This window comes from Bos indicus x Bos taurus, chromosome 19 (assembly GCF_003369695.1).
Source record: "Bos indicus x Bos taurus breed Angus x Brahman F1 hybrid chromosome 19, Bos_hybrid_MaternalHap_v2.0, whole genome shotgun sequence".
NCBI classification, from domain to species: Eukaryota; Metazoa; Chordata; class Mammalia; order Artiodactyla; family Bovidae; genus Bos; species Bos indicus x Bos taurus.
This window is the reverse complement of record NC_040094.1, coordinates 22,681,182-22,704,389: the sequence shown is the minus strand read 5'-3', so window position 1 is coordinate 22,704,389 and position 23,208 is coordinate 22,681,182.

The window sequence follows — 23,208 nt, the reverse complement described above, 5'->3', positions numbered from 1 at the left end:
GAAACCCACATCCCCTGGAGTGGAAGTGCAGACTTTTAACCACTGGCCCGCCATGGAAGTCCCCAAAATTTATGATCTTTACCAAACTGAAAGGAGAAAAGTTGTATCTCATTCTAGTTTTATTCTGCATTTCTCTGCTGATTAATGAGGCTGAGCGTGTGTTTTTTTCATCACCAGCAAATCCCTGGTTTAAATCTCTTCCCAGTTGTTGGTATTCTCCATGACAGCATTTCCAGAATTTCAGCCACTTGCTTATATAGTATGTTTTTTTCCCAATTAACAAATCACCCATGCTATTACTGACTGAATACATTTTTAGTTTCTGAGCCCCCACCCCAGCAGTCATATACAAACATCATGAACACGAATAGATTTGGTGTCTACTTATATACTTCCCTAACTCACATGAACATAAACACATTACTCGTAAAGTTTAAAAAGTGGGTAGGTACTGAAATCATCTCCTGTACTTCCCACCTGTGGTGTGAGCCCCACGCTTTGGAAATGACTACCCTAAAGGCTTTGACGTTCTGTGATGGAAACAGGAGGAGAGACGCTGGTCATGGCCCTACGCCCACATACCTTTCATGAGAAAGATCATGTTCTGAAAAAAGTGAGACCAAATGCCCACCCTCACTGGAGGCAGCTGCCCAAGAGCAACAACGTGTTTTACCATCTGATGCAGAAAAGAGAAGCTGGGACTTGATTTGCAACGCTGCTGAGAGCCACCTGTTGGTCTTGGGGAAACCACCCCCACCCCCTCTAGCCCTTGGTTCTCCCATCTGTAAAATGCAGAAGTTGGAGGAAATGACTTGAAATCTCTTCCAGGTTTGAAGGGCAAGGTTTGCCGGCCCCTTCCCTCCTCGCGCACCGAGAGTTCCTAGTTTAGAAACATTTGCTCCCACCTGTGTTCCTGGCTCAGAACTGGTGGTGGGTGGTTCCAGTGCCCGCCAGCAGGCCTCGCTCTCGCCACTGGCAGAGGACCGACACCTAAGCAGTTCACCGGCTCCTGAGCACAGGCAGACCAAAGGGCAGCTAAAGAGTTAACATAGCCCAGTCCAGACCCCACAGGTGCTGAGGTCAGGACAGTGCGGGCTGTGTGATCACCACCAGAGGGTGAGACTTGCCATCAGGTGGGCAGACGGTTTCTAACACAGGAAGCAAGGAAAAGAGCGAAGGAGAAAGCGCAAGATAATCAAAGCCGTTTCTCCAGGAGGTGGGGGTAATGGGGCTGGAGGGTGATCTCCAGCCTTGAACACACAAGAATACACAGAGGTGAGCTTCTCTCACAGAGCAAAGGCTAAAAAACAAAACAAAACAAAAACCCACCCAAAACAAACCAAATAAAGTGCCTTGAGGTATTTCATTAGTCAGGGCACAGAATGGAGGCCCCTGGCCTCAGCCAACAGGGCGTGTCTTGCTAAGAAAAACACCACCACCCGAGACTACCAGAACACTACATGTCAGTCATATTTCAGTTTTTAAAAGGGAAGGAAAAACAGTCCATTGTTCGGCGGCATGTGTGCATCATGTTATCTGTAGGAGGAAAAGCTGAGTTACCCCTGATGGTATCTTCTGTGGGGATGACCATGCAGCTTAGAGGGGTGTAAACCGTACTCAGTCTGCAGGGACCATCATGGTGAGCTAGGTGGCTCACACCATCTCCAAGAGCAACAGAATGGATCCGTGGGGTGGGTCGTTTTCTCAGATAGCTACAGGTGCTGCTGCTAAGTCACTTCAGTCGTGTCCAACTCTGTGAGACCCCATAGACGGCAGCCCACCAGGCTCCCCTGTCCCTGGGATTCTCCAGGCAGGAACACTGGAGTGGGTTGCCATTTCCTTCTCCAGAGGAAGCCAAAGGTTGCTCTGGACCGTGGGTCAGGTGACCTGTGTGGGGCACAGCTCCAAACAGTCAGTGCTGTGGCTACTCAAGCATCCTGTGATCAACCAACGCACACGACCCTGACATAGATAATCTCTTCTACATGCCATGCCCACAGAAGATGCTGTTCCGGAGGAAGTCTTATCTTCTCACCAGAACTGTGTCCAAGATCTACTGTAATATTCACTATTTTGTGTTGGTATTTAAAATCTCTGGTCACTTCCTTGGGGGATGGGGTGGGGTGTATGTGTTATCTAGAGAGATAATCTTCCTTTTGGGCCTCTTTCCTCAAGTACTGGGGTAGGGGTGAATCCTAGATCATGTTTGACTATTTTCCTGGGTGTTGTTTTCCCGCCATAGGTTATTCTCCTTTGAGACTGGCCGCCACCCTCGCATGTCCCCAGAGTCAGCGTGAAAGATTCAAGGGGCATCAAGAAGTTTCTTTATACCTTCCCAATAGTTCTCCTCCCTGCTGAGAAAATAGCTGACGTTCCTTAAACTAGATCAGGCCTGACGTTCTGCATCAGGAAGTTTATTCTGTAAAAAGCCAGACAGTAAATATTTTAGGTGTTGTGGGTCATACAGTCTGACTACAGGCCATACAGTCATACAGTCTGACTACTCAACCCTCTGCTTAGGGCTAGAAAGCAGCCATAGATAATGGGTAAATGAATGAGCACAGTTGTGTTCCAATAAAGCTTTATTTACAAAAGCAGGAGCCAGACATGGGCTGCTGGCCAAAGGTTGCCCATCCTCTGTAAGTGTTCTATACTTATAGAGAAGGCGAGTGGGATGGGGTAGGGGCAGCTGATATTTATAGGGTACTTACCACACACTAGGCACTATACTTGCACCTTCATATATGGTAATATATATATATATATATATATATATATATATATATATATATACATACATATATATACACATATATATTTACTTTTTGGCCTTGACACATGGCATGTGGGATCTTAGTTCCTCAATCAAAGATGGAGACTGTACCCCCTCCATTGGAAACATGGAGTCTCAACCACCACTGGACTGCCAGGGAAGGGCCATACACTGTATTTCATTTGGTTGTCACAAAAATCACTGTGTAGAAGGTATAATCAAGGTCCATATTTTGTAGCTGAGGAAACTGAGGCTTAGCGAGGTTAAATAACCTGACTGAAGCCGCTCAGCTGTTAGCAGGATCTGATATGATATGTGATGTATGTGAGGTTCTGAGGCCTGCGCTCTTTCTGCAGAAACAAAGGTATGTAGAATGCTGGAGCTCACAAAATCCAACATCCTCATTTTGTAGAGGAAATGAGAATAATAGGGGGAAATCAGATCGAGAGGAACTGTCTTCTTTCTTTAATTTATAAAAGAATGGCCCTATTGCTGTCACTTGGGGCACAGCAGCTCCTCCCCTCTACCCCCAAATAAAGAGTCTTCAGTAGGGACTCTCACTTCCTTGGGGCAGACACCAAACTTCCTCTTCACACGCTTTCCATTCTCCCATCCTTATCCTCTGCTGAACATCCAGTAACACGTCATGGAGACAGCTAACAATTTTCTCTCACTGGAAGATCTGTATTTCTCATAGCATTGATTATGGAGGCTTGAATTAGCTGGACAACTTTGTGTTGTAAATAACAGAAATTCCAACCCAAATTGGCTTAAAAAATAAGTCATTTAACTGAACAAAAATTTATGTAACTGAACAGTTTGGAGATGGGACTAACTGCAGATGGGATTTGATATAGGTTCAAACAATGTGCCCAGAACCCAACTTCTCTCTGCTGGTTTCTCAAGATCCTCAGTTTTAATCTTAGGCATGCTCTCCCTCATGATAGCAAAATAGCTGCCAGGCACTCCTGAGGCTGATCCTTCTTTATTTGCATTCTTCCCCCCATGACACAAAAGGGTGTTCTTCCTTCCCTGAAACCCCAGCAAACATTTTCTTGCATCTTATTGGCTTGAGTTAACTACCCATTTTAAACCAATCAATGAATCCAGGGGTCAGGACACTCTGTCTTAAGCTAAATCAGGATCCATCCCTGGAACTGAGAGGTGGGGTTAGTTGTATTTAAACCACATGGTTGAGAACCAGGGAAGGGTTAATCCCCCTTGAGAAATTAGGGTGGTATTGACAGAAGAGGGTTGGCAAACAAAAAGGCTCTGGCTTAAGCTAAGGGTCCTCTGAGAGTTCTCCCATTTCCAAGGGTTCACTGCTTCACACTTTCTCCTCCTCAAGGCAGAGCAAGCTAGTTTTGCATCAAGATCCCTCCCCTGTCTTCTTGGAGACAAGGGTGAGCCTCTTCTGCCATCTTCCTGGCAACAAGCCACAATGCCAATTGCACACAGGGGGAATGTGCAGTGGCTGTGTTCCTAACGGACACTTCTTAGTGGCTGAGTGTTGGACTTCTCAAGTGACCCACTCTAGGGGGGGTTTTAAGACTTTTTTTTTTTTTTTTATGTGGAGCATTTAAAAAATATATTTATTTTTATTTATTTGGCCGTGCCGGGTCTTAATTGTGGCACATGGGATGTTCGACTTTTCATTGCCACATGCGAGATTTTTAGTTGTGGCCTTTGGGATCTAGTTCCCTGACCAGGGATTGAACCCAGGACCCTGCATTGGGAGTGCTGAGTCTTAGCCGCTGAACCACCAGGGAAGTCCTGTATGGACCATGTTAGAAGTCTTTATTGAATGTGTTACCATATTGTTTCTGAATGTGGGATCTTAGCTCTCCGACCAGGGATTGAACCACTTCTCCTGCAATGGAAGGCAAAGTCTTAATGGCTGGATCACCAGGGAAGTCCTTGTAGGAGCGTTTTGAAATGTTTTGAGCGGAGGAAGCAGCCTTGACAACAGCCACTCACCCACTGTTCAGGATGAGTAAAAACGGATGCCAGAGAAGTGAGCAGGGCAGAGTGCTTATTTCACGAATCCAGTGATGCCTTGGCTCATTTTTAATGCTATTTAGGATGTCCCTGCCCAGAGGCTCTCTCAGAAGAGGTCAGAACACAATCAGCAAATTACTAAGCTTGCCAGCCTTTTTCAGAGTTCTCAGTATCACAGCAAGCGATACATTAGTGTCACCACAGGGCATCTTTGCTGAGTGCCAAAAATCCCACGATATTAAGAGGCACAGCTCAGGTTCCAATTTACCTGTGAGCAGGTAGAAGCTGAAGGCTTATCTGTGTTTCCCATGGGGGAAGGGAGGGGAGGAGTGCCAGGCATCCTTTGAAATCCTGACAGCCCTGAGATGAACACTGACCTGAGATACAAACACAATCGTGGATCATTTGTAGGGGAAAAAGGGGGAGACGTCAAAGTCCGTGGCATTTAGTGGCCTCAAGTTCATTTTGGTTGTGATGCATTTATGTATAGCCCGTGCTTGGCTGTCTTATGTTTTTTGTATTTTAACTTTCTTCCTGATTTTCCTTGTGGTCAAGAGTTTTCACAACCAGTCCTTAATCTTTGAGGAGTGTTTCTCTAGTTGGCACAGGTGGTTAAAAGTCAAAACAAGGTTTTGTCCTTGTTTTCTCTCCCAGGTATATGTCCCCCAAAAAACTGAAAGCGAGGGTATCAAACAAATATCAAACAGATACTTGTACGCCAGTGTTCACAGCAGCATTATTCACAGTAGCTGCAAAGTGCGAAGAACCCAAATACCCATCAACTGAGGAATGAAGAGCTGAAATGTGATTTATACAATGGAATATTATTGAGTCATAAAAGAATGAATTTCTGGTACATGCTACAACATGGATTCTACAATTTCTCTCCCAGGTATATGTTCCCCGCCAAAATACTGAAAGCAAGGATATCAAACAAATATCAAACAGATACTTGTACGCCAATGGTCATAGCAGCGTTATTCACAATAGCTGCAAAGTTGGAGGGGGAGTATCTACTTTTCCTGAAGGTGAGCAGTTAATTCCACCAGCTGACAGAGCAGCAGTCTGACCATCTCTCACGCTTTGGGTCTCAGCTCAGAGGCTGAGGTGAGAATTAGAAAGGGGAGCAAATTGTTCTGAAGCAGGATTGGAGAATGGACGTGTTTTTCCCACACCATTGCCTTTGATGAATGATCACAAATAGAAAGGAGGAAAAGCCTGGGATTTAACTGCATTTTGAGAGAGCTTCCCTGGTGGCTCAGATGGTAAGAATCTGCCTGCAATGCAAGAGACCCGGGTTCGATCCCTGGGACAGGAAGATCCCCTGGAGAAGGGAACGGCAACCCACTCCAGTATTCTTGCCTGGAGAATTTCATGGACAGAGGAACCTGGCAGGATACAGTCCATGGGGTCGCAAAGAGTCAAACACGACTGAGCAACTAACACACTAACACACACAACGTGGATGAACCTGCAAAATATTACCCTAAATGAAATAAACCAGACACAAAAGGACAAAAATTGTGTGGTTCCACTTCTAGGAGGTCCCTAGAGCAGTCAAGTTCATAGAGACAGAAAGTAGAAGAGTGGTTACCAGGGGCTAGGGACAAGGAGGGAAGAGGAGTTGTTAATGGGTACAGAGTTTCTATTTGGGAAGATGGAAAGTTTCTGGAGATGGGTGGTGAAGATGATTGCACAACATTTTGAATGTACATGATGCCACTGAATTATACACTTAAAAATGGTTAAAATGCAATGAAAATGGTGAAAAACACTTACAAATGGTTAAATATAATTCAGACTATAATTCAAAAAGATACGTGCACCCCTATGTTCATAGCAGCAATACTCACAATAACCAAGATATGGAAGCAACTTTATCCATTCTATCAACAGAGGAATGGATAAAGAAGAGGTGGTGCATCTATACAATGGAATCCTACTCAGCCACGAAAAAGGATGGAATAATGACATTTTCCGCAACATGGGTGCAACTAGAGATTATCATACCACGTGAAGTGAGTCAGGAAGAGAAAGACAAACACCATATGATATCACTTGTATCTGGAGTCTAAAATATGACACAGTTGAACCTATCTATGAAACAGGATCATGGACATAGAAAGCAGTCTACTGGCTGCCAAGGGGGAGGAGGTTGAGGGAGGGCTGGAGTGGAAGGCTGGAGTTAGCAGATGTAAGCTTTTATATACAGAATGGATAAACAACAAGGTCCTACTATATAGCAGAGAGAACAATGTTCAGTATTCTCTGGTAAACTGTGATTGGAAAGAATAAATACAGAAGAATGTACATATATGTATAACTGAATCCCTTGGCTGTACAGCAGTAATTAACACAACACTGTAAATCAACTATACTTTGATTTAAAAATGATTAAAGTGGTTAATTTTATATGATGTATATTTTACACATAATTTAAAATCGTTTCTTAATCAAACTTAGAGATAAAAATCTATGTTGGGGGCTGTTAGTTCTATTTTGTCTCATAAACCTCATCAGCCCCAACCCAAGCCCAGCTGGTGATTAGAAATTAGTACCTTTGGCCAGAAGAGAGTTCGTCTCAGGACAATCTCTTCTGGTTGCTGGGAGATAGAATCCAGTTGCTGCTTTAATAGTGGGTTAGAACAGCCATGACACTGAAGCTCGCACCTCAGTGAAAGCTAAATAAGGTGTCAGCAAACAAGGCATCCGCACTGTTCAAACATCCAGTAAAACAGAGCACAGGTGGTAAAAAGGCTCCCTCCCACCCTTTTCCCATCCACTCAGTGCCACGGCCTTCAACAGGTGACTCCTGGCTTTAGTTATTTTTTTAACCATCTACGTGTATACGAATATGCATACAAGCTACTATGAAAGTGTTAGTTGTTGGTCATGTTCAACTCTTTGAACATGAACATGTGACCCTATGGACTGTAGCCTGCCAGGTTCCTCTGTCCATAGCCTTCTCCAGGTGAGAATACTGGAGTGGCTAGCCATTCCCTTCTCCAGGGGATCTTCCCAACCCAGAGATCAAACCTGGGTCTCCTGCATTGCAGGCAGATTCTTTACCATCTAAACCACCAGGGAAACCAAGCTACTATGGATATACATTATTTTTCCCTTTTTTTAAAAAACCCAAAAGGTAGCACACTTCTCTGACCTTTTTGTGGTTGTTAGAATGTGTCTTGCTGAACTTTCCATTAAATATCAAATACGTAAGGAGTTTCCTTAGCTCTCTTTTTTACAGCTGTGTAATACTCTAACACATGGCAGAAACATAATTTATTCCTTATTGTTGAACATTTAGCTGTTTCCATTCTTTTGCCATTACATAATTATAATGGATCGGTTCAGTTCAGTTCAGTCACTCAGTCGTGTCCGACTCTTTGCAACCCCATGAATCACAGCACACCAGGCCTCCAGTTCACTCAGACTCACGTCCATAGCCTGTATGAATATCATTTTGCACGTGTGTAAGGATATCTGAAGGAAAAAAATTCTGTGATGACTAGATCAGAGGATATAAACATTCGTAAATTTGATAAATACTGACAAACTGCCCTTGATAGGGGAGTCAATTTACCTTCCTACTGGCGATGTGTGAGAATGCTTGTTTTTTGGCCTATGCAGTGATATCAAATTTATGGATTTTTACCAGTATAATGGGTGAAAAGTGAAATCTCAATGTGGTTTTAATTTGCATTTCTCATATGACTAGGGTTGAGCATCTTTTTATAATAAGAGCCATTTCTCTTTTTTTGTGTGGTCCATCTGTTTATATCTTTTGCCCATTTTTCTCTTGGGCTAGTAATCTTCTTCTCTTCAAATATTATGGAAATTAACTCTTTGCCTATAATTTGAGTTGAACATATTTTCCCAGGTTTATCATTTGTCATTTGACTTTACGTTTTGACTTGCAATTTTTTTGCTGCAACCTCCTCCTCATTTGAAATCTTAGTTTCCTGACCAGGGATCAAACCCTCAAACCTGAGCCCCCTGTAGGGAAGCATAGAGTCTTAACTACTGGACTGCCAAGGAAGTCCCACAAAAATTTTTATGTAGCCAAATTTATCAATTTCTGTTTAGTGACTTTTGGATTTTGTGATATAATGAGATAGACCTTGCTTCCTTTGGGGTTACAAGAGAATCCTCTCATATTTTCTTCTATTACTGTCATGATTTCATTTTTCTTCCACTTCAAACTTTGATTTAATTGGAATTTATCCTCACATGTAATGTGAAGTCTGAATCCAGCTTTGTTTTCCACTGGCAACTCACTAGTTCCAATACTACGTGTTAAGAAATCCATCTGTCCCCTCACTGCTTCCAGATTCTATTTGAACTAAATGCTATGGGATGGAGTGGTCTACCAGAGTCCCTATCCAAGGTGGATTCCATCTTTTGAGCCCAATCACTAAGGGACTGCAAAAAAGCACATCTTAGACCTTTAGCAAATTTTCTGGAAAATGCAACCCCAAGTGCTTTGCTCACCAATCTGCATTCCCAACCTCTCCCAGACCTCACTCAGTATTGATCCCTATCTCATTAACCCTTTGATGCTTTAAAAAATAATTTCATTATTCTTCGTCTAACAAAGATTTTTCCTTGTGGAAAGTTTTCTTCTAAATTACCTAGTCCACTTCCACCAGAAGAGGAAGTTCTGGGTTTAGGAGGTAGAAGTCCTTATGTCGAACCACCCTTGAATTCTTGGGATGAACTCCATGTGATATATTAATTTTAATATGCTATATTCTTTTAATTAATATTGTAATTGAGCTTTTTGCATTAATATTAATTAATGAGTTCCACCTATATTTATATATTTAGTGAAATCTTCACTGGACTTGTGCTCATATTTCTAAAAATTTTGGAAATTTTCATTCTTTTTCAGTAACATGTAACATTTCAGTAACATGTAACAAAAGCCCTGGGATTATCTTCTCTTGAAAGGCTTGGTAGAATTCCCCTGTGAAACCATGTAGTGCAATGATTTTAATTACAGTCATTGGAACCCTTGCTGGGGGGCTATGGAGGGAAGAAATGTAATCTACAATACAGATAGTATTTTATTCACACCAGTGCACACAGCCGGAGCTGGAGTAATTGTGTGATTTAAAAAAATTTAATTCTAGTAAATTTTCAATACCATGAAATTATAAAGATTAAATTTTGTGGGGTTTTTTTTCCTGTTTTGCTCCAAGAGTCAAAAAGCATATAAGTCTTTTCATTTACTTATTTTCATGCTCTAGCTTTTTCAGAGATCAAAATATGTGCATTAAACCACTTCCCAAACATTTATTCCGCCTTTCTTGGCCATCAGAGCTCTAGAGATACATATAGTTGCTTCAGGCCATAATGATAACCCTTCCTCCAATACCCAAAGCTAATCTTCTATAATATTTGACATTTGCTCATCAGAAAACAATTCCTATTTCTGGGCTTCATATCTGTGCTGTTCTCCCGCACTGGGAGAGGTTTCACCTCTTTGATTACTCCTATAAGCAGAGTAAATTATGATCATTAAGAATAAAGATGAAAGCAAGATGGGGAGGTGGAACATTGAATCTACAGGCTAAAGCGAAACCAGAATAAACAAAACCTCAATAACAACACAAGCCCCAAAGCCCTTTAGGACAAAACGCTATTTACTAACGGGTTATTTTCTCATCTCCCCTTCTGAGGGAAAAGTCACTCACACAGAGACCCTGATGGACAGCCTTAAAGTGACCTCTGCAAGGTGGCCTGATTTCATAGGAGGTATGGGATTTAAAGTCTAATTTGGAGCTTCAAAGTAATAGGAGACTAAGGGCATCTAACCCGGAACCTTGCCCCACCCCCACAACCCTGGGAAACAGAGTATGAGTCAAGTTCACTGTCAAGATAAGAAGTGGCTGGAGACTTTCCGGTGGTCCAGTGGCTGACACTCAACACTTCCACTGCAGGCGGTGCGGGTTCATCCCTGCGTGGGGAATTAAGATCCCGCAAGCTGCTGCCGCTGCTGCTAAGTCGCTTCAGTCGTGTCCGACTCTGTGTGAACCCATTGACGGCAGCCCACCAGGCTCCCCCGTCCCTGGGATTCTCCAGGCAAGAACACTGGAGTGGGTTGCCAGTTCCTTCTCCAATGCATGAAAGTGAAAAGTGAAAGTAAAGTCGCTCAGTAGTGCCCGACTCTTCGAGACCCCATGGACTGCAGCCTACCAGGTTCCTCTGTCCATGAGATTTTCCAGGCAAGAGTACTGGAGTGGGTGCCATTGCCTTCTCCGCCTCCATCCACTAGGCACGGCCAAAAAAAAATTTTTTTTTAATTAAAAAAAAAGAAGTGGTTGAATTTCAAAGGATGTTGTCACGTCCAACGAATTTGTACCCTTACGATGTGGCTGCTGTGATTTTCCTGGCTAAATGAAGTTATTTAGCCACTAACTAAGGGAACCTAGAAATTTTAGTTGCCAAGATGTGTGTCTGTCTCTGTTTCCAGACTATAATCTCCTTGGTGACAGGAAATTATATATTTTAATCTCTGATTCCTCAGCACCTGGCACAGAGTGCCTACTCAGTACATGAAAGAAAGAATGAAAAGAACAGTTTCCATTAATTAACTAATTCATTCATTATGTATCATGTACCCGTGTTAGCCCTGTGCTAAATGTGGATAATAGATCAGAGGACAACCCTGGTCTCTGTTCTAATGCGATTTGTGACCCAATAATACCAAGATGTCCAAGCACCACAGGAAATCGGAGGAGGGACAGTGGCTGTGGGCTCACCCCATATACTAGAGAGGCTTCCCGTCTGCTGTCGGTAGGACCTGCAAAGCACAGAGCAAAGGAGTCTTGAGGGAAATGGTTCAGATTCTGGGGGGAGGGGGCTGCCTTAGCCCCCAATGCAGTAGGTGGTGATGCTCTCCTTGGTTGTGAAAAGATGAAGAAAACCAGGGCGCTCGCCTTGACAGCCGCTCCCGGCCCGAGGCCCAACGCGCAAAGATTGTAATCTACATCCTTGCTCTTACCAGAGAAGGAAAACCGACACAGAGACAGGAAGAAAAGCACACAGTTGGTGCAGAGGGTGGGGGTATGGTTTCGCTAGAGATGGAGGGGCAAGCTCTAAATCAGGCAGTGGAGCGCCCCCTGCTGGATCCAAGATCATTCTGCAACTGGAGGAGCAAGGGCAAACCCAGGGGAGAGGAAGGTTGCAAAGTTGAAACAAGGAATAAGGAAATTTCCTCCTTCCTCCCAAATGCTGAAACCAAGTAGCCAAGGGGAAATATCTACCAATGCTGATCAAGGGCCCCCCATCTTCCCTATCTTCCACGGGAATCAGGAATGGGTTGTTGCTGTTGTTCAGTCACCCAGTTGTGTCTGACTCTTTGTGACCAGTGTGAACAAAACTCCCTCTGTAACCAGGGGCTTGGCTAACCACTCTTCTGTCAAACTCACTACCCCGTTAATGCCTCAGTTGCCATCTTGGGCTCAACCTAGGGGAAAACATATGTAACATTGTAAAACATTGTAAAACATCTACCCCCTTTCTTTTTCCACAAATACAAGGATCCTGGGCTGTTGGAGAAGGCAATGGCACCCCACTCCAGTACTCTTGCCTGGAAAATCCCATGGATGGAGGAGCCTGGAAGGCTGCAGTCCATGGGGTCGCTGAGGGTCAGACACAACTGAGAGACTTCACTTTCACTTTTCACTTTCATGCACTGGAGAAGGAACCGGCAACCCGCTCCAGTGTTCTTGCCTGGAGAATCCCAGGGACGGCGGAGCCTGGTGGGCTGCCGTCTATGGGATCACACAGAGTCTGACACGACTTCTGAAGTGACTTAGCAGCAGCAGGGCAGGATAATAACAACAGATAGCATCACTTGTAAGGTCTATGTATCTAGCTTACTGGCATCTCCCGTCACTCCTCCCCCAAAAGCATATAATTTGAGGATTTTCTTTAAAAAAAAACGTAACCGCCCCCAACTAATCTTTTCCAAACTGGCGACAATTATAAATTCCAAACAAAAACGTAGAGGCATATGAGTTTCTCTTAGGCTTTTCATTTCAATGGAGCTGCTAATTAAAAGCTATAATTTAACAAATAATGATCTAACTATCTCACTTTGAAATCAAACCAAAAAAAAAACCTACCACTAAAACGCTGGACTAGATAGAGATAATGAATCCAGGCACAATTCAGATTCCTGCTGGGCCCATCCTGGCCCTCTTCCAGCAACGGCCCTGATGCCTTTGATTAGTGGCAATAGTTTTCCAAACCATTTGGAGCAAACTCGCCATGGGGAGGATAAGTGAGCAATTTGTGAGGCTAAGTGTTTTTTTGGACCCACTCCCACTGCTGATGGAGCAGGATGAATATTTATCCCTTCTTTGCCCTCATTCATTGTCACTTGGTCAATTTCATTTTCTCCTTGGCCCCTCTTTGGCCCCTGGGGAAGGATGTTGTTCCTGAAGTAACAAGCAGGAAGGAACTGCCAACAGAAAAACTGAGGGACGCAACCAGATGATGCTCACTGCATTCAGCATCCTAAGTGGTTAATAAAATAATAAATGATGAAAGCAAGATTGCTTCCCATCTACCACGCCCCCTCCCTTAGCTGGGAATTGGGCATCTGTGCCAGGCTATGAATAGCTCCATGTTCTGGAGCCTCCCCTGTAGCCCAAGCTTGCACCAGGTGCCTCATGCCCAGCGTGTGCCACCCAGTGGCTCTGCTGGAGCGCTCCTTCTCTGAGGCAGAAAAACCTCACACACAGGCTCCTCTGTGAAGTCCTGGGAGGGGAGAGAACTGGATACCTCCGAGCAGGCATCAGGGAGTAGCAGAGGGCTCCCCATGGAACCACAGCACTGGGTGAGACCCCAGGAGAATACGGAGCTCAGGCTGTGTGGATCTGTCTGGAGGTACGGGGAGGAAGGGGCTGCCAGGAGTGTGCCTGCCACACTCCCACCTGCAGGACGTGGGCTTGGGCTGTTGCATCCCCAGAAACTGCTCCTGCTTTGAAACAGACCCTCATGCCCGCTGTCTTGAGTCCCATCCTTGTCCTTTACCTCCCTCTCCCCATCATTCTACCTGTAGCTGTTCTTCCGCCTCAAATAGACATGATAACAGCAAAATCATCACCACCATCATCATCACTGTCATCCTCAATGCTACTACGTATTGAGTGCTTACAACATGCCCAGCACTTTGCTAGAGAGTGTATGTGGATTGATCCCATGAATCCAACAACCCTAAACCAGTAATAATAGAGTTTTAAATCTCTTTTCCCTCAGTTTCTTCCAGGCTCTTCCTGGATTCTTTTCCTTTCCCAACCAACTGTACCACACAGTCAAATAGTTCTGAGTGCCCAGTACCCCCAGAGTCCTCCTCCGAGGAAAGTGGTTATTTGGAGGAGTATTCTTGTTTCCTCTCGTGTCATATGACTGGACTGTTCTTCTGGTGCCAGTGGTTTGGCCTGGGGATGGAGTCCAAGCACAAAGTGGCTATGGATAGGCTGGACATAAAAATGACCGACCATAAAATGGTCTGTGAGAGTCTGTCCAATAGGGATGCTCCGCACTAGATCACAACAACATCACCCAATCAGATTTCCTCTGGAGGGATGGCTATGAGACGCTCAATGGGACAATGGAAGGCGACTTCCTCGGAGATGACAAGAGGACAAAGGATAACCATAACTGTATGTACTTGGGTGTATGTTTATCAAGTTCCAGATGCTCTGCTGAACGCTTCTCAAATTTTATCTTATTTATCTTTCTGCAGTCTTGCAACATAGATACTGTTAGCACGTCCACTTTAGAGATGGGAAAATGAAGGCTTAGACAAGTTCGTCCATTTGCCAGAGCTTACACAGCCATGGAAGTGAGGAGATCCAAACCCAGGCAGTGAGACTGAAGATACTAGTCTATTTTTTTAATAATAAAAAAATTAAGTTTTAAAAAGATAACAGTTGGTTGCTGGGATAAGGGATGGGGGGAAAGAAGGATGAATAGGGAGAGCACAGAGGGTTTTAAGGGCAACGAAGGTACTCTGTATGACACCATGATGGTGGGTGCATGTCATCATACAATTATTCAAACCACAGAATGTACAAAGCCAAGGATGAGCCCTAATGGAAACTGTGGACTTTGGGTGGGAGTGATGTGTCAGTGTTGGTTCATCCATTGTAACAAACGCCCCACTGTGATAGGGGATGTGGATAATGGCCGGGGCTGTGCGTGTGTGGAGCCAAGGGCATATGAGGAATCTCTGCCCCTTCTGCTCAATGCCGCTGTGACTCTAAAACTGCTCTAAAAAATAAAGTCTGTTTTAAAAAGATAATAGAAGCTACCATTGTGATAGTTTCAGGTGAACAGCAAAGGGACTCAGCCATACATATACATGAATCCATCCTCATGGAACTCTGCTCAATGTCACGTGACAGCCTGAATGGGAAGGGACGTTGGGGGAGAATGGATTCATGTATATGGAGGGCTGAGTCCCTTCACTGTTCACCTGAAACTCTCACAACATTGTTAACCAGCTATACCCCAATACAAAAGTTAAAAAAGATAATAGAATCACATGTCCAATTTTTTTTTTTTTTTTTTTAAAGTATGAACAAGGGCTTCCCTGGTAGCTCAGTGGTAAAGAGTCCGCCTGCCAATGCAAGAGACACAGGTTTGATCCCTGATCTGGGAAGATCCCACATGCCGCAGAGCAACTAAGCCCATGCACCACAACTATTGAGCCTGTGCTCTAGAGCCCGGGAGCCGCAATTACTGCAGCCCGAGTGCCCTGGAGCCTGTCCTCCACAAGGGAAGCACCACGGTGAGAAGCCTGCGCACCTCAACTAGAGAGCAGCCCCAGCTTGCCACAACCAGAGAAAAGCCCAAGGAGCAATGAACACCAAGCACAGCCATAATAAATAAATTAAAAACAAAAGCATGAACAAGTATTCCATAAAGTGATTATTTCCCACCTCTGTTCTCCAACCTTCTAGTTCTGCTCCACTCCAGTCTCTGAAACCACTAATATTAATTTCTCATTTACCCTTCAAGAATTTCTTTATGTAAATACATGTACATATATTTATATATAAGTACATATTCTTTATATATTGCTTTTCTCCTTTAATTTGTTAATGAGTTCCATTAGCTTTTTTGGTTGTGGCTTTTTCTGAAATTTTTATTACTTTTTGGCCACACCTCATGACATGCAGAATCTTCAGTCTCCAACCAGAGATCAAACCCATGCCCCCTGCAGTGGAAGGTAGAGTCTTAACCACTGGACTGCTGGGGAAATTGCTCCTTCCTTGTATCTTGAAACACCTCATAATCCAGCCAGTACCTAATGGCTAATCATCTTACTTGACTTCTCTTGAGCCTCTGGCTCACGACTGTGGCTGCATTCTTGAAACGTGTCACTCACTGGTTTCCTTCCCACCTCTCTGACCTCCATCTTCAGCTTCCTTTGAGGACTCCTCTTTATCACCCACAACTTGCACGATCTTAATGATTCACCACTGCTCTCTACACGTTTCCCCTGGGCACTGTGATCCACTGGAATCAACCTGGCGTTAACAGCCACCAGCATCTGCTGCTGACTCTCCATCTGTATCTCCACGCTCACCTCTCCCTCGGGCTTTGTGCTTCTAGAACCCTCTGCCTGTTGTGAATATCTCCACATGGATGTCCCACAATTACCCCAAAGAGAGAGCACATTAGTCGCTCAGTCATGTCTGACTCTTTGAAACCTCACAGACTGTAGCCTGCTATGCTCCTCTGTCCATGGGATTTCCCAGGCAAGAATAGTGGAGTGGGTAGCCGTTTCCTTCTCCAGGGGATCTTCCCGACCCAGGGATCAAAGCCTGGTCTCCTGCATTGCAGGTGGATTCTTTACTGATGGAACCACCAGGAAAGAGAGAGAGAAATCTCCAATTCTGCACCCAACTTTGATGTGTGGGCCTTTCCCACACACCAAGAAATTATCTGACACTAGCTGGATTATGGTACCATATATTTGGAGGCAGCATCAGATCCCACAGGATAGGAGCTCAGTTCCATAAGACTAACCCCCTCCCCAACTTCAGATTCCAATCAAAAGTCTAGGTTGTCACCTGTGCTTCTGACTGACAGGCTAGAGACTGGAGGTTTCAGTGAGCCTCCTGGGTTCAACTAATTGCTAGATCTGTTCACAGAACACTGAAACATTTTACTTGCTGTCTGTCTGTGTGTGTGTGCTTTGTTCAGTCATGTCCGACTCTTTGCAGCCCCATGAACTGGAGACTGCCAAGCTCCTCTATCCATGGGACTCTCCAGGCAAGAATATGGAGTGGGTTGCTGCGCCCTCCTCCAGGGGCTCTCCCCAACCCAGGGATCGAACCCACGTGTCTTGCATCTCCTGCGTTGGGAGGCAGATTCTTCACCACCGAGCCACCTGGGCAGCCCTTTACTTACTATATTACTGGCGTATTATGTACAACTCAGGAACAGCCAGGAGAAAGATATGCACAGGGGAAGGTATGGGCAGAAGGCATGGAGTGCCACTCTCTCCAAATCTCGAGTCCACCAACCTGGAAGCTCTCTGAACCCAATCATTTGGAGTTTGATGGTGTCATTCTAGACGTATAATTAATTAAACGATTGGTCATTGGAAATCCATTCAACTTCAGCCCCTCTCCCCTCCCCAGAGGTCAGGCGGTTAGGAATAAAAAAATTCCAGTACTCTAATCAAAGCCTCCTGATGAAAGTGAAAGTGGAGAGTGAAAAAGTTGGCTTAAAGCTCAACATTCAGAAAACGAAGATCATGGCATCCGGTCCCATCACTTCATGGGAAATAGATGGGGAAACAGTGGAAACAGTGTCAGACTTTATTTTTGGGGGGCTCCAAAATCACTGCAGATGGTGACTGCAGCCATGAAATTAAAAGACGCTTACTCCTTGGAAGGAAAGTTATGACCAACCTCTGCATGTTGAAAAGCAGAGACATTACTTTGCCAGCAAAGGTCCGTCTAGTCAAGGCTATGGTTTTTCCAGTGGTCATGTATGGATGTGAGAGTTGGACTGTGAAGAAGGCTGAGCACCGAAGAATTGATGCTTTTGAACTGTGGTGTTGGAGAAGACTCTTGAGAGTCCCTTGGACTGCAAGGAGATCCAACCAGTCCATTCTAAAGGAGATCAACCCTTGGTGTTCTTTGGAAGGAATGATGCTGAAGCTGAAACTCCAGTACTTTGGGAACCTCATGTGAAGAGTTGACTCATTGGAAAAGACTCTGATGCTGGGAGGGATTGGGGGCAGGAGGAGAAGGGGACGACAGAGGACGAGATGGCTGAATGGCATCACCGACTCGATGGATGTGAGTTTGAGTGAACTCTGGAAGTTGGTGATGGACAGGGAGGCCTGGCGTACTGCGATTCATGGGGTCGAAAAGAGTCGGACACAACTGAGCGACTGATCTGATCTGATCTGATCTGAATCACATGGTTGGTTCTCCCAGCAACCAGCCCCCTATCCTTATATACAGTCCAATAGTCATCTCAATAATACATCAAAAGGAATTTATCACTTAGGAAATTCCAAGCGTTTTTAGAGCTGTGTGCTAGAAAAGGGGATGAACACCAAGCACATGCTTCTTATTTTAAGTCACAATATCACAAGGACTTCCCAGGAGGTCCAGTAATTAAGACTTCACCTTCCAATGCAGGGTGTGCAGGTTTCATCCCTGGTTAGAGAGCTAAGATCCCACATGCCATGAGGGCCAAGAAACCAAAACATAAAACAGAAGAGATATTATGACAAAATTCAGTACTTTTTAAAAATCAAAATATCATAACCTCTTATTGGTTCTGTTTTGTTGGGGGACCCTAACGACTAGAAGGCATCTCCCTGGGTCTTATTTTCTTAATCAAGTTCTTATTTGATCCCAGGTGACAGATTCCCTTAAAGAAAGAAAGGGAAAAAAAAAAGGAAATTATCCGTTTTTCACAGCTATGAATTCACCAGAAGCAGGAACCGGAGCAAAAGTTTGTAATGCTTGGGGATTCCAGCAACTATTTTCACTATTTTGTATCTTCAAGTGAGAGAAAGGGTATGTTGATAGCATTTTGTTTATTTTACTTTCTTTTATGGTGATGCCTTTTTTCTTTACATATTTTAAATAAAAATTGCAAATATTTAAGGTGTCCAACTCGATGAGTTGGTGGCTCAGACGGTAAAGAATCTGCCTGCAATGCAGGAGACCGGGGTTTGATCTCTGGGTTGGGAAGGTCTCTGGAAAAGGGAATGGCTACCCACTCCAGTATTCTTGCCTAGAGAATTCCATAGAGAGAGGAGCCTGGTGGACTACAGTCCATGGGTCACAAAGAGTCGGACACGACTGAGCAACTCACACACACACACACACACACACACACACACACACAATGCAGTTAATATGCAGCTATTAGTAATATGGAGTTAATAATAATAATGTATCGATATTGGTTCATTAATTGTAACAAATGTGCTATGTAAGAGGTTAATAATTAAGGAAACTGAGTGCAAAGCATATGAGAACTCTGTATTAGGTTGAAATTTTCTGTAAATATAAACTCATTTTTAAAGAAAAAAATACTAGAGAGAGGAGCCAAGTCTAGGTTTTCTAAGAGACCGGAGAGGAAAGGGCTCCCGGCCCGGCGAGGAACCAGCTTCAGAAAGCAGGAGGAAGGAGGCACAGGCTGGTACAGACGGATACTTCTGTGGGCGGTGGGCAGGAAGTTGAGAGTTCACATCCGGTGGTCTCAATGTTTCCTTTATGACGCAGAAGGTGAGGGTGGATTACCAGGTGAGAGGCGGCCTATGGAAAAATGTAGCAAGTGGTGAAACTTTGGCGAGGTCCTGAGAGGAGTGCAGGAAGAAGCCGACCAGGGGCAGAAAGCAGTTTCTTCTTACCTCCCAGATTTGTGTTGCGGCCAAAGGCAAAGCCTTGGGCCTCAGGCCTAGAGGCCTCGCTTGACCGTCTCCTTGGAGTTCCACTATGTGACCAGCAGAGGGCGCCCAAACACCACCAACGTCCCCCCGCCCCCATCTCCCAGTTTTCTCTCTTCAAAGTTTCTTTGATTCCAGGAGTAAAACATTTCTTTTTTGAGGCAGTCATATTTGAAAGACAATAAACTCTTTGATATAGCCCAAAGGAACGCCTTTGAAGAAAAAGAATTTAGGGACTTCCCTGGTGGTCCAGTGGTTAAGACTCTCCACTTCTCCTGAAGGGAGTGTTGACTGGGGAACTAAGCTCCTGCATACCTCGCGGCAGGGCCATTAAAGAAAATTAATAATAAACTAAGTAAAAGAATTTAGTTCTGCATCAAAGAGCTAATTTATTTGCCTCCTCCCTCAAGGAAGCACTGGCAAGACAGAGTACACGACCGCCATTACCGTCCAATGGTGTTTCAAGTGCTGTCTCAGGCACAGATCAGCTCTGAGGTAGCTGTTATTAATCCCACCTACAGAGGAATAAATGGAGTCTCAGAGAAGTTAAGGAGGTTACCTGGAGTTCCTTCCTATTGAGCTTAAGCCATATTCCCACCTGGTTTCAATTAACAATCAACCCATTAGTAATTATTCAGCAGGTCTGTGTGCTGGAAAGCTTGCCCTGGGAGATGTGAGGAAAGGATCTTCGGTCAATAAATTTGGCAAAGCTGAAAACTATCTCCATTTCTGTATTAGCACACTGGAGAATCCCAGGAGTCAGCAAAGAAACCTGCCTGGTTTTGTTCAAATCCATCATTTTCCAAATGTGTTTATCTAGAGAATGTCTGTTGCTGTAGTTCACACCGGTAACACCCACAGAACGAACTCTGTGAACTGCTTGGGTTGACACTGCCATCATGGTTGGGAGGCAAGTGACCATACTTGCTTGGAAATGGTAACTTGAGTGGAGTGGGCACTGACTGGAGGAGGGAGACATGAAAGGTGGGTAGACTGAGGCGCGAAGGCCAGTAAGAGCAGTGCAGGGACTCTTCTGCCATGAGGCTTGGACAGAGCAGTGGCCATGGGGGTGAAGAGGAGGGGAAACACTGGACAGGGAACTGGGATGCAAAGGTGACAAGCTGGACCACTGGACTGTGAGTATATGGGAATGTGGTGGACAGTTCCTGGAGGTTTAGCTGGAGCATCTAGGATAATGATATTTGTGTGTGTTTGTGTGTGTTTAGTCATGTCCAACTCTTTGAAACCCCATGGACTGCAGCCCGCCAGGCTCCTCTGTCCATGGGATTTTCCAGGCAAGAGTACTGGAGTGGGGAGCCATTCCCTTCTCTAGGGGATCTCTCCCATACTTTGAGCAGATTCTTTACCATCTGAGCCACCAGGGAAGCCCAGGTGAATGATGGTTTAGTTCAATCCACCAAGATGGGGAGCCAGAGAGAAGAGTTTTGACCTGACCTCCTAGGAGTCGCTAAACCTCTGGGAGACTCTGTTTCCACATCTATGAACTGGCCATGAAACCAGTCAGGCAAAAGGTTGTCCTGAAGCTAAAGGAGGCTCCTGCAGTGCCCAGAGAATGTCTGCCCCCTCTCCCCACTTCCCTGACCCACCCCAAGCAGGTGGCTCTTTCCTTTATGGGGGAGGGACACAGCTGAATTAGAGGAAAATTTTTATATCGACTCACAAGAAGTAATTGAGGATGCAACAACAACAACAAAAAACCCTGAAGCTTTGTAGTCAGGGCAAATGAAGTCTCTGAGATTTCATCTTCTCATCTGAAAAACAGGGCGACAGATACCACAACCTGCAGGATGTCAAGAGTCAGTGAGCCCATGGATCGCCCAGCTCAGAGAGGCCTGAGAAACCTAGCCCTGGGAGACTGGGTGAAGGAGGAGCCAGGACCTGGGGTCCCTGAGCCGGAATTGTGGCAGGATGTATGTGGCCACCCCGCCAAATTTAGGCAGGTGACCACTGGGTCCCCTCTCTCTGCGTCCCACCCTCCTCACAGTCCCAGCTCCGGGTCATAGCCCATAAATCTCCTTCACACAGAGCACGGTAAATCAGGGGTGTGTAGGAGACCCCCCAGCTGCCCGCATTCTCCCTTCTGCTTTTGGAGAGGACAGAGGAGCAGGAAGCCCCTAGGACGGGGTGGGGTGTGACTACCCCAGACCCGCCCACCTCGCCTTGTTAATTACAGACCCAGGGTCTGCAGAGCCTGATTTATGGTTGGGGATGGGAAAGTCTAGAAGAGCCTGGAGGGGCAGAGGTGACGGGGTTGGCTGGGGGGTGGTGTGTGGGGGGTAGGACCGGAGACCAGAGAGGATCTCAGATTCAGAGGGCCTTGTTGAAATGGCAAAATTAATAGTACTAAATGAATACATTTACAAATAAATAAAATATAAGCATAATAGCAATAGCTAACATTGATTGAGAGACTGTGCGCCAAGCTGGCTAAAGACTTTATTAATTCATTCATCAAATATTTATTGAGTACCTATTCGGTGCCAGGAAGCTGCCATATATTATCTAATGAACTTCCCCAAACAGTCCTGCCAGTTAGTCATTATGGTTCCCATTTTGCAGACGTAGAAATCCAAGCAGGAAGCGATTAAGTGACTGGTCCAGGGTTACTGGGCGATTGGGTAGCAGATCCAGGACTCATACCCCTGGCTATCTGTCCCCGGAGCTTAAACTTTTAGGAGTAGATTATCCTGCCTCTTTGCTACCACTTGATTCACTGCCTGTGTGACCTTGGGCAAACGCCTTTGCCTGGCTGACAAAGAGTTCTTATTGGCAAAAGAAGCATCTTGTCCTGCCCACAGCACAAATTAGGAGGCTCAAATTAAACTGAAGCATATGGAGATGCTTTTAAAAATTATCTGTAGAATATGGAGAAGGAAATGGCAACATACTGCAGTATTCTTGCCTGGGAAATGCCATGGACCGAAGAGCCTGGTGGGCTATAGTCCATGGGGTGGCCGAAGAGTCGGATATGACTGACTAAACACCAACTGTGCATTGAACTAATTTACATAAACAAACCCCTTTAGAATTCTAGGAATTACTTCAAAAAAAAAAAAAAAAACTATGAGTAAACATTTGTACTCAAAATTGTTTTTACACATGCAACAAAATTATCTGTAAAGCAAAAGTGAGAAGAATAGATGTGAAGGATAAAGAATGTCCTATGTGTGATTAAAGAACCATAAGAAGAGAAAAAAGGAAGTACAACAGAAGCAATATCTTAAAAGACAAAAGTGAGGAAATTTGCCAATCTGAGAAGAAGTAACAAACCACAAATCTGAGAAGCCCAACAAATCCTAGAATATAGATATACATATATATATATATATATTTTAAACCCACATACTTCAATGTGTCATAGTGATATGTCAGAAACTAAAAACAGTGAAAAGATTTCAAAACCAATCTGGAAAAAAAAATACCTTCAAAGGAACAACTCTTATTCTGAAGCTGACATCTCATCCACAGCAAT